The following is a 6,000-nucleotide window of genomic DNA, read 5'->3' as shown; positions in this document are numbered from 1 at the left end:
TGTACCGTAACACCCTGTATATAGCCTACACATTGACTCAGTACCGTAACACCCTGTATATAGCCTACACATTGACTCAGTACCGTAACACCCTGTATATAGCCTCCACATTGACTCTGTACCGGTACCCCCTGTATATAGCCTCCACATTGACTCAGTACCGTAACACCCTGTATATAGCCTCCACATTGACTCTTACTTGCATAGCTTACCCCCCCCTCCTATCATCAGTACATAGCTTACCCCATCCTCCTACCATCAGTACATAGCTTACCCCCCCCCCTATCATCAGTACATAGCTTACCCCCTCCTATCATCAGTACATAGCTTACCCCCTCCTCCTACCATCAGTACATAGCTTACCCCCTCCTCCTATCATCAGTACATAGCTTACCCCCCCCCCTCCTATCATCAGTACATAGCTTACCCCCTCCTCCTCCTATCATCAGTACATAGCTTACCCCCCCCCCCTATCATCAGTACATAGCTTATCTCCTCCTACCATCAGTACATAGCTTACCCCCCCCCCTATCATCAGTACATAGCTTACCCCCCCCTCCTATCATCAGTACATAGCTTACCCCCTCCTCCTATCATCAGTACATAGCTTATCTCCTCCTATCATCAGTACATAGCTTACCCCCTCCTCCTATCATCAGTACATAGCTTACCCCCTCCTCCTACCATCAGTACATAGCTTATCTCCTCCTACCATCAGTACATAGCTTACCCCCCCCCCTATCATCAGTACATAGCTTACCCCCTCCTCCTATCATCAGTACATAGCTTACCCCCTCCTCCTATCATCAGTACATAGCGTATCTCCTCCTATCATCAGTACATAGCTTACCCCCTCCTCCTACCATCAGTACATAGCTTACCCCCTCCTCCTATCATCAGTACATAGCGTATCTCCTCCTATCATCAGTACATAGCTTACCCCCTCCTCCTACCATCAGTACATAGCTTATCTCCTCCTACCATCAGTACATAGCTTACCCCCCCCTCCTACCATCAGTACATAGCGTATCTCCTCCTATCATCAGTACATAGCTTACCCCCTCCTCCTCCTATCATCAGTACATAGCTTACCCCCTCCTCCTCCTACCATCAGTACATAGCGTATCTCCTCCTATCATCAGTACATAGCTTACCCCCTCCTCCTCCTATCATCAGTACATAGCTTACCCCCTCCTCCTACCATCAGTACATAGCTTACCCCCTCCTCCTCCTACCATCAGTACATAGCTTACCCCCTCCTCCTCCTACCATCAGTACATAGCTTACCCCCTCCTCCTACCATCAGTACATAGCTTACCCCCTCCTCCTCCTATCATCAGTACATAGCTTACCCCCTCCTCCTAACATCAGTACATAGCTTACCCCCCCCTCCTACCATCAGTACATAGCGTATCTCCTCCTATCATCAGTACATAGCTTACCCCCCCCCCTCCTATCATCAGTACATAGCTTACCCCCTCCTCCTATCATCAGTACATAGCTTACCCCCCCCTCCTACCATCAGTACATAGCGTATCTCCTCCTATCATCAGTACATAGCTTACCTCCTCCTCCTCCTACCATCAGTACATAGCGTATCTCCTCCTACCATCAGTACATAGCTTACCCCCTCCTCCTATCATCAGTACATAGCTTACCCCCTCCTCCTACCATCAGTACATAGCTTACCCCCTCCTCCTATCATCAGTACATAGCTTACCCCCTCCTCCTACCATCAGTACATAGCTTACCCCCTCCTATCATCAGTACATAGCGTATCTCCTCCTACCATCAGTACATAGCTTATCTCCTCCTACCATCAGTACATAGCTTACCCCCCCCTCCTACCATCAGTACATAGCGTATCTCCTCCTATCATCAGTACATAGCTTACCCCATCCTCCTCCTATCATCAGTACATAGCTTATCTCCTCCTACCATCAGTACATAGCTTACCCCCCTCCTCCTACCATCAGTACATAGCGTATCTCCTCCTATCATCAGTACATAGCTTATCTCCTATCATCAGTACATAGCTTACCCCATCCTCCTCCTATCATCAGTACATAGCTTACCCCCTCCTCCTATCATCAGTACATAGCTTACCTCCTCCTCCTATCATCAGTACATAGCTTACCCCCTCCTCCTACCATCAGTACATAGCTTACCTCCTCCTCCTATCATCAGTACATAGCTTACCCCCTCCTCCTACCATCAGTACATAGCTTACCCCCTCCTCCTATCATCAGTACATAGCGTATCTCCTCCTATCATCAGTACATAGCTTACCCCCTATCATCAGTACATAGCTTACCCCCTCCTCCTACCATCAGTACATAGCTTATCTCCTATCATCAGTACATAGCTTATCTCCTCCTATCATCAGTACATAGCGTATCTCCTCCTACCATCAGTACATAGCTTACCCCCCCTCCTATCATCAGTACATAGCTTACCCCATCCTCCTATCATCAGTACATAGCTTATCTCCTCCTATCATCAGTACATAGCTTATCTCCTCCTATCATCAGTACATAGCGTATCTCCTCCTACCATCAGTACATAGCTTACCCCCCCCCTCCTATCATCAGTACATAGCTTACCCCCTCCTCCTATCATCAGTACATAGCTTACCCCCTCCTCCTACCATCAGTACATAGCTTATCTCCTCCTATCATCAGTACATAGCTTATCTCCTCCTATCATCAGTACATAGCTTATCTCCTCCTATCATCAGTACATAGCGTATCTCCTCCTACCATCAGTACATAGCGTATCTCCTCCTACCATCAGTACATAGCTTACCCCATCCTCCTATCATCAGTACATAGCGTATCTCCTCCTACCATCAGTACATAGCTTACCCCCTCCTCCTACCATCAGTACATAGCTTACCCCCTCCTCCTACCATCAGTACATAGCTTACCCCCTCCTCCTATCATCAGTACATAGCGTATCTCCTCCTACCATCAGTACATAGCTTACCCCCTCCTCCTATCATCAGTACATAGCTTATCTCCTCCTCCTATCATCAGTACATAGCGTATCTCCTCCTACCATCAGTACATAGCTTACCCCCTCCTCCTACCATCAGTACATAGCTTACCCCCTCCTCCTACCATCAGTACATAGCTTACCCCCTCCTCCTATCATCAGTACATAGCGTATCTCCTCCTACCATCAGTACATAGCTTACCCCCTCCTCCTATCATCAGTACATAGCTTATCTCCTCCTCCTATCATCAGTACATAGCTTACCCCCTCCTCCTACCATCAGTACATAGCTTACCCCCTCCTCCTACCATCAGTACATAGCTTACCCCCTCCTCCTATCATCAGTACATAGCTTATCTCCTCCTCCTATCATCAGTACATAGCGTATCTCCTCCTACCATCAGTACATAGCTTACCCCATCCTCCTACCATCAGTACATAGCTTATCTCCTCCTCCTCCTATCATCAGTACATAGCTTACCCCCTCCTCCTATCATCAGTACATAGCGTATCTCCTCCTACCATCAGTACATAGCTTACCCCCTCCTATCATCAGTACATAGCTTACCTCCTCCTCCTATCATCAGTACATAGCTTATCTCCTCCTACCATCAGTACATAGCTTATCTCCTCCTCCTCCTACCATCAGTACATAGCTTACCCCCTCCTCCTCCTACCATCAGTACATAGCTTATCTCCTCCTACCATCAGTACATAGCTTATCTCCTCCTCCTCCTACCATCAGTACATAGCTTACCCCCTCCTCCTCCTATCATCAGTACATAGCTTATCTCCTCCTACCATCAGTACATAGCTTATCTCCTCCTCCTCCTACCATCAGTACATAGCTTACCCCCTCCTCCTCCTATCATCAGTACATAGCTTATCTCCTCCTACCATCAGTACATAGCTTATCTCCTCCTCCTCCTACCATCAGTACATAGCTTACCCCCCCCTCCTATCATCAGTACATAGCTTACCCCCTCCTCCTCCTATCATCAGTACATAGCTTACCCCCTCCTCCTCCTATCATCAGTACATAGCTTACCCCCTCCTCCTCCTATCATCAGTACATAGCTTACCCCCTCCTCCTCCTACCATCAGTACATAGCTTATCTCCTCCTATCATCAGTACATAGCTTATCTCCTCCTACCATCAGTACATAGCTTATCTCCTCCTCCTCCTACCATCAGTACATAGCTTACCCCCTCCTCCTCCTATCATCAGTACATAGCTTATCTCCTCCTACCATCAGTACATAGCTTATCTCCTCCTCCTCCTACCATCAGTACATAGCTTACCCCCTCCTCCTCCTATCATCAGTACATAGCTTATCTCCTCCTACCATCAGTACATAGCTTATCTCCTCCTCCTCCTACCATCAGTACATAGCTTACCCCCCCCTCCTATCATCAGTACATAGCTTACCCCCTCCTCCTCCTATCATCAGTACATAGCTTACCCCCTCCTCCTCCTATCATCAGTACATAGCTTACCCCCTCCTCCTCCTATCATCAGTACATAGCTTACCCCCTCCTCCTCCTACCATCAGTACATAGCTTATCTCCTCCTATCATCAGTACATAGCTTATCTCCTCCTATCATCAGTACATAGCTTACCCCCTCCTCCTCCTATCATCAGTACATAGCTTACCCCCTCCTCCTCCTATCATCAGTACATAGCTTACCCCCTCCTCCTATCATCAGTACATAGCTTACCCCCTCCTCCTCCTATCATCAGTACATAGCTTACCCCCTCCTCCTCCTACCATCAGTACATAGCTTATCTCCTCCTATCATCAGTACATAGCGTATCTCCTCCTACCATCAGTACATAGCTTATCTCCTCCTACCATCAGTACATAGCTTACCCCCTCCTCCTATCATCAGTACATAGCTTACCCCCCCCTCCTCCTACCATCAGTACATAGCTTACCTCCTCCTCCTATCATCAGTACATAGCTTACCTCCTCCTCCTATCATCAGTACATAGCTTATCTCCTCCTCCTATCATCAGTACATAGCTTATCTCCTCCTATCATCAGTACATAGCTTACCCCATCCTCCTCCTATCATCAGTACATAGCTTATCTCCTCCTACCATCAGTACATAGCTTATCTCCTCCTACCATCAGTACATAGCGTATCTCCTCCTATCATCAGTACATAGCTTACCCCCTCCTCCTACCATCAGTACATAGCTTACCCCCTCCTCCTCCTATCATCAGTACATAGCTTACCCCCTCCTCCTCCTATCATCAGTACATAGCTTACCCCCTCCTCCTACCATCAGTACATAGCTTACCCCCTCCTCCTACCATCAGTACATAGCTTACCCCCTCCTATCATCAGTACATAGCTTACCCCCCTCCTATCATCAGTACATAGCTTACCCCCCCCTCCTCCTACCATCAGTACATAGCTTACCCCCTCCTCCTATCATCAGTACATAGCTTACCCCCTCCTCCTACCATCAGTACATAGCTTACCTCCTCCTATCATCAGTACATAGCTTACCCCCCTCCTCCTATCATCAGTACATAGCTTACCCCCTCCTCCTATCATCAGTACATAGCTTATCTCCTCCTCCTCCTACCATCAGTACATAGCGTATCTCCTCCTACCATCAGTACATAGCTTACCTCCTCCTCCTATCATCAGTACATAGCTTACCCCCTCCTCCTATCATCAGTACATAGCTTATCTCCTCCTCCTCCTATCATCAGTACATAGCTTATCTCCTCCTACCATCAGTACATAGCGTATCTCCTCCTACCATCAGTACATAGCGTATCTCCTCCTATCATCAGTACATAGCTTACCCCCTCCTCCTACCATCAGTACATAGCTTACCCCCTCCTATCACCAGTACATAGCTTACCCCATCCTCCTATCATCAGTACATAGCTTACCCCCTCCTATCATCAGTACATAGCTTACCCCCTCCTCCTATCATCAGTACATAGCTTACCCCCTCCTCCTACCATCAGTACATAGCTTACCCC

Source organism: Salvelinus fontinalis, unplaced genomic scaffold (assembly GCF_029448725.1).
Source record: "Salvelinus fontinalis isolate EN_2023a unplaced genomic scaffold, ASM2944872v1 scaffold_0425, whole genome shotgun sequence".
In the NCBI taxonomy this organism is placed as follows: domain Eukaryota; kingdom Metazoa; phylum Chordata; class Actinopteri; order Salmoniformes; family Salmonidae; genus Salvelinus; species Salvelinus fontinalis.
The sequence above is the reverse complement of the archived record's forward strand: the minus strand, read 5'-3'. Positions refer to the sequence as shown.